Source organism: Vidua chalybeata, chromosome 10, assembly GCF_026979565.1.
Source record: "Vidua chalybeata isolate OUT-0048 chromosome 10, bVidCha1 merged haplotype, whole genome shotgun sequence".
NCBI lineage: Eukaryota > Metazoa > Chordata > Aves > Passeriformes > Viduidae > Vidua > Vidua chalybeata.
The window spans coordinates 23,111,524-23,122,111 of record NC_071539.1 but is presented as its reverse complement, the minus strand read 5'-3'; the positions used below and the strand labels follow the sequence as shown (position 1 = coordinate 23,122,111).

Sequence of the window (10,588 nt, the reverse complement as noted above, 5' to 3'; positions counted from 1 at the left end):
CAAGGCATGCTTTTCGGGGCTTAGTGCCCGAGAGCATCCGGATGTCCCTAATTCTTTGTTTTATTGTCCTGTATGGTCCTAACTCTGATTGTCTAAATACTAATTGCTCTAATTTTTATTACTGTTTTATACCATTAAATTTTTAAAAATTTTAAAACAAGTGATTGGCGTTTTCCATATTTAGTTTATTTCAGTTGTTAATACGGTTAAATTTTCTGATTTTTTTTGTTACATTAGAGGTTTTGTTTTTGTATGTTGTAATGAGATTAGTGTGTACTCCGCACTAGTGTTGACTGAGGTTTTCTATTTTTGTGGCTTTGATGTGTTAGGTAAATGAATTTATACAGTTTAAAATACGTGGGTTTTTTGGTTTTCATTTGGTTAGAGGCAGGGGGGTTTTAATTGTAGTTAGGTTTTTGGGGGGCATTATTTTAGAGGGTTTTTTGAAGGGGATTCTGGACGTTACTTTTCCCTCCGTTCTGTGCCCGTCCGCCACGCGCGTGCCAGCGGCGGGCTGAGCTCGGTGGCAGTGCTGCCGCCCTGTGGACACAGGGCGGTACTGCCGCCCCCGGCCAGCACCGCGCCCCTCGCCGCGGGGCGGTGGCGGGGGCAGGACGGCGGCGGGAAGGGCGAGGGGCGGGAGCGAGCGGCGAGCGGGGCGGTGTCTGTCGATCGAGGCGAGGGCTGGAGGGGAGTCGGGGGCCGCGGCGCTGCAAGGAGCGGGCGCCGTGCGGAGCGGTGACCGAGGGGAATGAGAGCGGTGGGGGCGGCCCGGCGGGGCCGGTTTCGCTACGGGCGGAGGCGCGGTCACAGTGCAGCACGGGCCGGGGGCAGCCGGCGGGCGAGCGGCGTCGGAAGACACGTGCCCCTCTCAAGAAGCTGCAAACGACTTGGGTACAATTTTCTTATGGCTCTAAGGGAAGAAAACCCATTAGTGCGTAAGCTGTAAGCGCAGTTTATACGCTGACATAGTTCACTTGCCCGAACGATCCAGAAACTTTGACTTCGTGACACTAAGTCTGTCGAAGTTACTTGACATACTTTGGCCAAACTCCGTTAAAAATGGAGTGTACTTAGCGGGCTCGGAACAGAGCTGCTCCGTCGTGTGCCTCTCACACGATGGCAGAAGCGACCACATGCCGGGAGCCTGCAGGAGCCGCGTCGGGCTCCGGCTACACTCAAGGTGGCGGCTGCGGCAGGACACCCGGCTCCGGCGCCGCTGAGCCTGCCGGCCATGTCCTCACGTCAAGAAAGGCAGCGGGAAGTGGTGCTGAGAGCGCGGGATTGCTGTGGGGCCGGGTTCAGGTGCTGAGAGCGCGGGATTGCTGTGGGGCCAGGTTCAGGTGCTGAGAGCGCGGGATTGCTGTGGGGCCAGGTTCAGGTGCTGAGAGCGCGGGACTGCTGTCGGGCCGGGTTCGGGTGCTGAGAGAGCGGGATTGCTGTCGGGCCGGGTTCGGGTGCTGAGAGAGCGGGATTGCTGTCGGGCCGGGTTCGGGTGCTGAGAGAGCGGGATTTCTGTCGGGGCCGGGTTCGGGTGCTGAGAGCGCGGGATTGCTGTCGGGCCGGGTTCGGGTGCTGAGAGAGCGGGATTGCTGTCGGGCCGGGTTCGGGTGCTGAGAGAGCGGGATTGCTGTCGGGCCGGGTTCGGGTGCTGAGAGAGCGGGATTTCTGTCGGGGCCGGGTTCGGGTGCTGAGAGCGCGGGATTGCTGTCGGGCCGGGTTCGGGTGCTGAGAGAGCGGGATTGCTGTCGGGCCGGGTTCAGGTGCTGACTGGACACCTTTGTGAGGAGTTGGGGGGGGGGGGGGCTCACGGGTACCACAACAACAATGGCCGCCCGACCGGAAGTGGCTTCTGCCATCACCAAAGATGGCGGCGGCGCAGGGCGGAAGCAGCGCTGCCCCGCTCTGTGTGGCGGTTCGGTGCGGCACTCGCCTGACCTTCCAGGTATGGTGTCAGTCTGACCGTGCGCATTGAGTAGAGACGGAAAAGGGTGGGCAAGCAAAGACCCCACTCCGCCAAATCGGCCGCCTGCACACAATCGTGACACCGACACCGCCGCGGTGCGGCTTTCCGCGGCTGTTCCAGGTGTGCGGGCACGGGCTGTGGGCTCAGCAGCGCCGGGGACGGGTGGGAGCCGTGCGGGCGCCGACCGCGGCGGCAACGCGTCTGTAGCTGTCGCAGGGCGCTGCGACCTTCTGCTCCCCTCCTATGAGAGGACCCCTCGCCACGCTGTGCTGTGCTGTGCTGTGCCGAGCGCCCGGCCCGGCCCGGCCCGGCCCGGCGCCTCCCTGCGCTCCCGCCACGCGCCCCCCTTTCTTCCCCCCGGCTCCCCTCTGGCCCGGGGAAATGGGGAAAACATAAAAGCATGAGGGAAGAAGAGTCGCCGGAGCTGCCTGAGCAGCCCGCAGGGTGGCAGCTGCCCGCAGCGGCCAGCAGGAGGAGGCAGCGGCTCTTTGCCGGGAGGTGAGAGGTGCGCTGCCGGGGCGGCGCGGTTTGCCGGACAGGGTTTCTTTCCCAGGGAGAATTTCAGCTCCCCGCGGCTCCTGTTGAATGCTGCATGGAGTCCGGGCTGAGCCAGCTGGGAGCTGGGGGTGCTCTTCGTGTCCCCGCGAGCTGCTGCTGCTGCCCAAAGGGCAGCTCGCGGCAGACTCGTGTGGTCTGTGTGGAAGCAGCTCTTAGCGTTTGGGCAGCTGAGTGTTTTTATCACATTTGTAGCAAATATGCTGGGGGAGAAAGTCCTTGAAATAGCCAAGCTGAGCCATTTTTGAGAATTCCAAGCCTCGTGGCCTATGGTTCTTGATACAGTATTTAAATAGTTACTGTCGAGTTGAGACAGTATCTAGTGGACTTGTTAGAGTGGCAGAAATTGTTTTTCACCTAGAAATGTATTGGGATAAGCAACCCTCCTTAATGTCAGAATGAATCTTTCCCCTTTTTTTCTTTCTAGATTGCTGAGCATTGGGAAGAATATTTGGGATAAAGAAATGAGAGGCAGGAGGGAAGCTCCATGCTCCCAAGGGAATGCTGTAGGCACGTGCAGCTTCTGAACCGCACTGATAATCCTGGCTGCTACAGAAACCTTCCGAAACTGGAATGGACAGGGAAGACAATTCCAGGAGCCGTGGGAAGTGCTTTTTCCTGGGTCTGGATAGCATTGAGGTCAGAATGAGTTCCAAATATTCCTAGTGCCTCTCCTGTTTCCAGCCCAGGACTAAGTCCTGTTCCCTGAGTGGCTGCAGTTCCCTGCATGTGGAGGGAGCAAGCCTGTACTGGAGAGTGGGAGAAAGGTCCCTGCTGGTTGCTGTGTCCTCGATGGGCAGGGAACTCTGATCTTGGCCAGGTGGGTTGGTGAGTATTGAATCAATCCTGCCTCCTTGTGAACAAGTTGTTTTAAGGACTCATCAGCAGGGACTGCTTTTAGCCGGCCTTAATTCAGTTTCTTTTTCACAAGTTTCTGGTTGTTTTGATTCTGAAATTGCTAAACTCTTAAGTTTGCTAAATTAACCCTGAAAAGCTTCAACAAACCAATGCTGAGGAAATTGCGGATTGGATAGTTGGGATCTTATGGCCCTTCGAGGCCACGTTGGGTTCACCTGATTTTGGTGCCAAGGGAAACTCCAAGTTAAGACTAATCAAAATAGGAAGCAGTTCTCTCATGAAAGTCAGCTCTCCAAACCCTTCTTTGTTCAGGATCCAAAAGAGATGGGAATGCTCTTGGCATAAAAGTGCCTGTGAGGCAAAGCAAGCTTAAAATGTCTGTGAGCAAGAAATCCAGGAGAAATGACTGCTGGCTCCTGGCATCCTGGGCTCGCCAGGCAGGTTTTGTACTGGATTGCAAGGCACTTTGCCTGCCTCTGCAGGGGGTAGTGCCTGGACAGTGGAGAGAAAAAAATCCCCTCTGTCCCTGGCACAGCCCTGGAGTGGGAGCAGTTTGCCCTTTATGCTGGAGTTATCCTGCTCCTGCCCAGGATTCCTCTGGTACTATGTGCTTTCTGAGCTCCCAGCACTGGTGGAGCTAAACAAGGAGAATAGTCCCTATTCCTTCTCTTCTCCATCCTTGATGTTCCCAGGCCCTGCATCTCCCTGGCTTTTCCATGCCTGGCTCTTCATCTCCATCCAAACTTATCCTGGTCACATCTGGGCCTGAGATGCATTTAGCAGCAAATCCATTCCTTTAAAGGAAGCCAAGCACAAAGACAATCCAGCTGGAGAGAATTCTTTAGAAAAGAAATGCAGACATGCAAATAAGGGCTCTGTCTTCCTGCATTTCCTGTCATTTTTCTTTGTCAGGTTTTGGAGGGCTTTCTCTCTGTGCTTCCTTGTGATCCGAGTGTGTTCCTTCCTTTGTCCAATTCCAGTGCCAAAGGATTGAACAACTGATGAGTGGGGTCTGGGATGAAAACGGTTCTGCTAAATTAAGGAAACAACACTCAAAGAAAAATGAGCATCTTTGGAATGCCTGGAATAAAAATGCTGGGAAAGGGCACTTTTCTATTTGATTTGGTGCCACCTCTCCTTTTTTATGGCTAAAAGTCCCTGGTGAGCAATCCGAGCCAAAAGATGAAATGCAGCAGTCTTTGTTTCCACAGTGGGCTTAACTTCCCTTTTGTCCTCTCTTTCAGGATAGGAAGAACCACTGAACTTGTCCCATCCTTGCCACAAGCTTTGGTATTTGAGCATTCAAACCAAACCTGGTCCTGCCCATGGTGTGAGTAAATCACAGGTTCTTCTTTTCCTCTCTGCTGTGATGAGCTCTGTAAGGAATGCCATTTCCAGCAGCCTGGTCTGCTGGAAAAGGGGAGAAAGGAAGAGGAGATGTGGTGCCAGAGCTGTGTCACATCAGGTTGTGTTTCCTTCGCTGTGAGGACAGAGAGGCACTGGGCCAAGATGAGATTGCTATGAGTGCTTAGGTGGGCAATCCAGGGAACAGGAAGCTCGGAATTGCAACTGCTGCTGGAACCACTGCCTTAGGTCTGCTTTAGGTTGCAGATTGGGTCCTACAGTCCCAGAGCGATGCGGAGGGAAAAGGAACTCGTGCAACTCATGGCAAAGCTTCGGTTTTTCCTAGTGCAGCCTTTTAATTATGTGCTCTGAGTGACTGTCCAGTATCCTTCTGACAAGACTTGTCAGAGATTTAGATTGAGGAGTTGAATTTGGGCCAGTTCACTACCAAATCTTGCCAAGCCTGGAGGCCTGGGGTGATGACTGCTCTCTCTCTTTTTCTAAATAAAGAACTGCAAAGGTTCTTTATTTATCTTCTATTAATATTTAATATTATTCTTTATTAATCCTCTATAATCCTCAGATTTCCCTAGCAGTAGGCTGGAAAGGTGCAGGTTTGGATCAGGAATTCTGCATGCAGGGCCTGTGCGACCCTTAGCTATTGTGTGTGTCAGTGAGTCAAAATTAGGAGCAAAGGTTGGTTTGGTTTTAAGAACTTAGAGTAACTCTAAAACAAAATAAATCAACTTTTTCTTCTTTTTTATTTTAGATGCTGGAACTGCCTCTCTGGATGTGTGCTGAGCTCTCGCTGCTGTGGACTGTGTGGCCTTAATTGCTGCAGGTTCCTGTTCTTCTCACTGGGGAATGGGAAATAATTATTAATTAGAGTGCAGAGATGTTTTCTGAAACCTCTCCCTTTTTTCTGCCTTTTAATGGTAGATCTTCTCTTTCTGCCTTTGAATTTACAGGATTTTCTGATATAATTTCCCCTGCCCAAATTCCTTGCAGCTCCTCGGGCAGAGAGAAGCTTCTCCTGTGGCCAAGGTTCAGTGGGAAAATGATACTGTGTGTCTCACCTCCTTCATACATTGAACTGCTCTTTATATCTTAGAGCATAGACTTAGTTGATCCTTTTTCAACAGAAAGTGGTAGGCTGAACTCACCTGAATTACTAAACCATGCTTTAGATATTTGAGTTTTTTTTAAAGGAAATAAAACAACAAGCTTTTCATCTGTGGGCTTTGTTGGTATTGCTCCTTAACTGAGCCACACCTTTAAGTAAAGATACGGTCACCTTCTAGAAACAGTGTTTAATACATTTTGTGCTCTCCTGTGAGACCTTTGGGCACACGTTTTTCCATTGCTGAATTAAAGTTAATTGCAGGTCCAAACTGACAGTATCCCATGCATCTGGTGTTCATTGATCTGTTTGTTATCATTTCCTCTGGATGCACAGTTGGGCTTTCTGGGCAGACGGTGCCCCTCAGACCTGAGGCTTGTTTAATTGTTTAATCATTTTGTTCCTTTTTACTTGTGTAATTTTTTTCCCATTGAGTTGCTAGGAAGCACTGATGGCTAGGTACTTAACAAAACAAAGAAGTGGCCAAGCTCAGGGGGAAGAAGGGCATCTGGTTGCGTTTCTCTTGTCTGGGGGAGTTTGTCTCTGAGGGACAGAGATACCGGGGGAGTAGAGCAAGTAGGGGGATGGGGCTGGGGCAGCTGCTGGCTCGCACTCCCTCTCAGCGGCAGAAGAGGATGGTTGGGGCAGCTGCTTGGGAAGGGAGCTCATTTCTGTCACCGGAGGCCAGGCCAGAGCTGTTTCTTCTGCCATGAGGTGAGCCTTTGCTTGTAGGAGCAGCCTTGTTAACATCCACCTCACTAGAAAAGGGACCTGTTCCCATCTGCCTGTGTGCCCAGGATCTTCGGCTCACCCCTCTCTGCCCTGCTGGGAGCTGGTCTGCTGCTGTCCCGTTCTTCAGCAGTGCTCCAAGCTTTTGCTGCACTGTAGCCCCACACCCCCTGAGTACTGGGATGTCCCACAGTTCCAGCCACAGCTCCAGAGCTTCTGACACTTATCATCTAACACGCCGGGATTGTTTTGCTCAATCTTGCCTGTGCCTGGAGAGTTGTAGAGTGCTCTGGAGTGCTCAGGTGATTGCAGGCCTCAAGCATTTGAGTCGATGTAGGTTCAGGATCCCATAATAAAGCTCTCAGAACCTTCTTGCACTCTTGATTAGCATTTGCAATGGCCAATTTTTTGAGCAACTCCTCCTTAGCTTTTTCCTGCAGGACTTGTCTCTAAATAGCAAGTTGGAGTTTGACAATAAATTTCATATAGGGCTCACTTGGGCCCTGCTTAATGTACACAAAATCTAAGGATGGTTGGCTAGTGTCAGGCATCTGTATTAAGGCCTTTCTGGATGCGTCTTTAATATTATTTAGTACTGGCCTTGGAAGGTGGTGTGCCTGATCTTCTGGCTGGCACTCCTTGTCCTGCCAGATGATCAATGGTCAAGGCAGCCTGTGCTTGGTCCCCAGCATAGTCATTTAGCAGCTGATTTTGTAGTCTCTTCCACCCTGCTTCTCAAAGGGTGTACTCAGTGGGGGACAACAACATTGTCATGATGTATTTCATATCATAGGGTACCAGCATGTGTGCCAAAAAGGTAGCCAACATTAGGTTATTAAAATGTGGTGAATTCCTTCTGTGAGAAACAACTCTCAGTTTTAAATTTTTTAAATAATTTAATAGCTTTAATAAACCTTGACAAAAATTACAACAAAAAACTGAATAAGGAAAAATCACAGTACTGGGAGCCCCATACTGTCACTACCAGCCACATGGCTCCTCTACAAAATGGATGCTCTGCCTTTTATATCTTTAGCTTCTCTGAAAAAACTTTCTCTGAAAGTTTTGTTGTCAACTCTTTCTCTGCCATCCACTGGTGGAGATTACTTTTTACATCTTGATTGGAGGTCAGTGGTTATTTTGCCACACCTCCTGGTACCAAGCCAGCCTTCTCTAAATGTCTTGACTACTACGGCTACTACAAGGAAGGGAGGGAAAGAGGACTATGGAATAACATATTACAATAACATTACTACACATCCATATAGTATCTATCTCTTAATTGTAAGAGCCAACTATTACATTACTTACCTATAACACTTCCATATTCTCTAGCAGTCTTACGTAAGGATGTGTCCCAGACCCAACCTGCCACCACCTCCAACTTGTGCTCTGCCACACCCAAGCACATTTTGCACACTGACAGTATCCTGGGGTGGTGAGCTTTGTTTCACAGAGCACATGGCCAGCGTTTGTGGACAGGGGCCTGCGGCCCTGACTGGGCGACCGACTCCAAAAATTCCAGACTCATGAGGATGTGTCCCAGACCCACACTGCCACTTCGCTGAACTTGTGCTGCCCTGACAGTTCTAAGGGCTTCCTGCAAACTGACATCAGGAGCCTGGGGTGGCGAGTTTTGTTTCACAGGGAAAAATGCTGGCATTCGTGGTTAGGGGAATGTGGGCCTGAGTGGGTGGCCATCTTCAAAAAATCCGAAGGGCGCAGGATGTGTCCCAGACCCAACCTGCCACCACCTCAAACTTGTCCTGCCCTGATAGTCCCAAGCACCTCCTGCAAACTGACTTCAGGGACCTGGGGTGGCGAGCTTTGTTTCACAGGGAAAGGGGCCCGTGTTCCTGGTCTGTGGCCGTGAGTGTGCGGCTGCCTCCAAATAATCTGAACATCGAAGGATGTGTCCCAGACCCAACCTGCCACTACCTCAAAGTTGTGCTGCCCTGACAGTCCCAAGCACATTCTACACACTGACATCAGTATCCTGGGGTGGTGAGCTTTGTTTCACAGAGCACATGGCCGGCGTTTTTGGACCAGGCCTGTGGCCCTGAGTTATCGGCTGACTTCAAAAATTCTGGTCGGTGCAGGATGTGTCCCAGACCCAACCTGCAACCTCCTAGAACTTGTGCTGCCCTGACAGTCCTAAGAGCATCCTGCAAACTGCCATCAGGAACCTGGGGTGGCGAGCATTGTTTCACAGGGAAAAGGGCTGGCGTTCGTGGGCAGGGACCTGTAGCCCTGAGTGGGCGGCCACCTCCAAGAAATCCAAACGGCGCAGGATGTGTCCCAGACCCAACCTGCCACCACCTCCACCTTGTCTTACCAGCACCTTCCCCCAGCCTTGCTCACGGCTATCCACCTGCTACTTAGAAAAAGTGGCTGTGAAGCCTGTGTCCCCTGCTTTCAGCTGTGAGAACTGCTCCAAATACACAGGAATCTCCAAATATGCAGGAATCTGTGTCACCAGTGAGGAAGAAGACACTATCTAGACAGCTCTGCAAGGTAGAGGAAGCCTGATTCTATGCAGCCTCCTTGCAACTGTCTAATTTATAATTGATATTTTATTGTTTACTTTGCAGGCTTGCATTTATCAATGACATTTTGCTGCACAAAACAGCTGGAAGGCTTCTACCTCCTTTTCCAAATCCTGGGGCAAACTGTGGTGATAAATGAGCCCTGAAACAGCATGATTTATAGCTCTGTAGCCTTAAGGTGAGCTGCAGATCCTTTTGTACAAATTAAATCCTGCTTAAGGCTCCTTAAATTTTTCAGGGTGACCTCTCTTCTTCATTGTCACAATTCTTGTTATGAATCACTGAAAGTCTACCTTCCTTCTTAAAATGTTATTTTAACGAAGGGTCATATATTTCCATTTATTTTCCCTTCAAGTTTCATTGGGCCTCAACCACTGTCAGCTCAAAGGGGATAGTGAATGTCTGGTCAAAGAAAACACTGCTTGTAAAGAGGAGAAGGCTGGTGGCCTCGTGGCAAGTGCACCCCCAGAGATGCTGATCCATGTGGTAAAGAGCTGCTCTCACTCCTCCCTCATTTGCAGAAGCTGCCAGTTAAAATCACAGCTGGAAACAAATTAAATCTGACTTTCTGACTTGCCAGAATGCAGTATCTTTGGTACCTCTCATGCCTTTTTGGCATCTAAGACACCTTTTTGGGCTACCTAAAAACAGAGGCCAGACAAAATTAAGGGAATAAAAAGCAGTTCTATTTATTGAAGGGCCTTCAGGTACATTCAGGGCAGACAAAGCCCCCCAAAAATGGACTACAGGTCACAGGTTTTCACACTTTTATAAGTTTGGGCCATTTGCATATTGGGGGTTAATCTTCCAATTCCAGCTTCAGGTAATGAAGTCATTTACCCCCAGTTTGCTCCCTCCAACTCACTTTTCATCTCTTGGGGCCTGAGTCAGTGAGGTGTCCTTGATTGCCAGGCCTGGAGAGGAATTGTTGTGTCTGCCCAAATGGGAAAGCAGCAGCTCACACTGGATATGGAGTTTAGAGTTACACACTAAAGAATTGCAGGATTACAAATACATGGAAAATATAGAAGTTAAATGCTAAGGCATCACCTGTGGTAAGGGAAGGTAACAATGGTACTGTAGAGAGCACCTGCCCAGCTGCGGCTTTACCTTCTGTTAGCAGGCAGTTCACAGCTGAAGCCCTAAATCTGCTCTAAGGCTGCTTTGATGCTGCCATTCATTTCCAGGCACTTTGGGAGGACAGCTGAGTGACAAAAGCCTCAGGTTTCCTGTCTCAGTGGTGACCCTCTTGTCTGGGCTAACCAATATTTTAAGTTGCCTTGGAATTTCCATATGGGAGGTGCCATATAGTATTTATAAAAAGTATTTATATTGGTGCACTAGAATAAAGATTCATTAGCAAAAGCCAAGAGATCTCTGCAGCACGACAAAGCCTCCAAGTCAGCCTTGTAGCACCACACTGGGGCTGAGAAGTCCTTCAGACTCTCACAGGTGGGAGTTATCCGGTGA

At 50.2% G+C, this 10,588-nt stretch overlaps 1 long non-coding RNA gene across 5 annotated transcripts; it reads left to right on the top strand.

The window, feature by feature from the left end:
* The first annotated feature begins 690 nt into the window (after positions 1–690).
* On the top strand, positions 691–6,118 carry LOC128792828 (uncharacterized). Of its 5 annotated transcripts, none has more exons than XR_008432576.1 (4): positions 691–894; positions 2,949–3,349; positions 4,624–4,709; positions 5,493–6,118. It is a non-coding gene; the product is annotated as an uncharacterized LOC128792828 (long non-coding RNA). The 5 variants fall into 5 exon arrangements; XR_008432577.1 differs by lacking the exon at positions 691–894 and adding an exon at positions 1,845–2,086 and having other exon boundaries at positions 2,949–3,341; XR_008432574.1 differs by lacking the exon at positions 691–894 and adding an exon at positions 1,847–1,945.
* Positions 6,119–10,588: the final 4,470 nt, after the last annotated feature.